Below are 482 nucleotides of genomic sequence, written 5' to 3' on the forward strand. Positions count from 1 at the left end.
CCCCATCTTCAGGTACTGCATTGCTCCCCCACGACCCGGCTTGCGCCCCCTCCCCCCGGCCAGCTCTGAACTTAGGGAACGGCCAAGGGCTGTGCACAGACGCAATGAACAGTTGGAGTGGACTTGAAACGGGACAGACCCCTGCATTTCTGACGCACGACCCCCATCTTCAGGTACTGCATTGCTCCCTCCCAACACGGCTCGCCCCCCCCCACCAGCTCTGAATTTGGGACTGGTCAAGGGCTGTGCGCACGTGCAGTGGACGGTGGGAGTCGCCTTGAATCGGGACGCACGCCTGAATCTCTGACCCATGACTACCATCTTCAGGTACTGCATTGCTCCCCCCTGACCCGGCTCGTGCCCCCTCACCACGGCCACCTCTGAACTTTGGGACTGGCCAAAGCCTATGCACAGATGCAGTGAACGATGGGAGTGGACTTGAATCGGGACAGACCCCTGCATCTCTGACCCACGACCCCCAT

General features: G+C 61.0%; 1 pseudogene; it reads left to right on the forward strand.

Moving 5' to 3' along the window:
• Positions 1–104: 104 nt before the first annotated feature.
• The window catches only part of LOC102861037, a 158,843-nt pseudogene continuing 158,465 nt past the window's right edge, over positions 105–482 (forward strand).

The sequence above is a fragment of the Elephantulus edwardii genome, unplaced genomic scaffold, assembly GCF_000299155.1.
Source record: "Elephantulus edwardii isolate Elephantulus edwardi_28Jun2011 unplaced genomic scaffold, EleEdw1.0 scaffold00407, whole genome shotgun sequence".
NCBI lineage: Eukaryota > Metazoa > Chordata > Mammalia > Macroscelidea > Macroscelididae > Elephantulus > Elephantulus edwardii.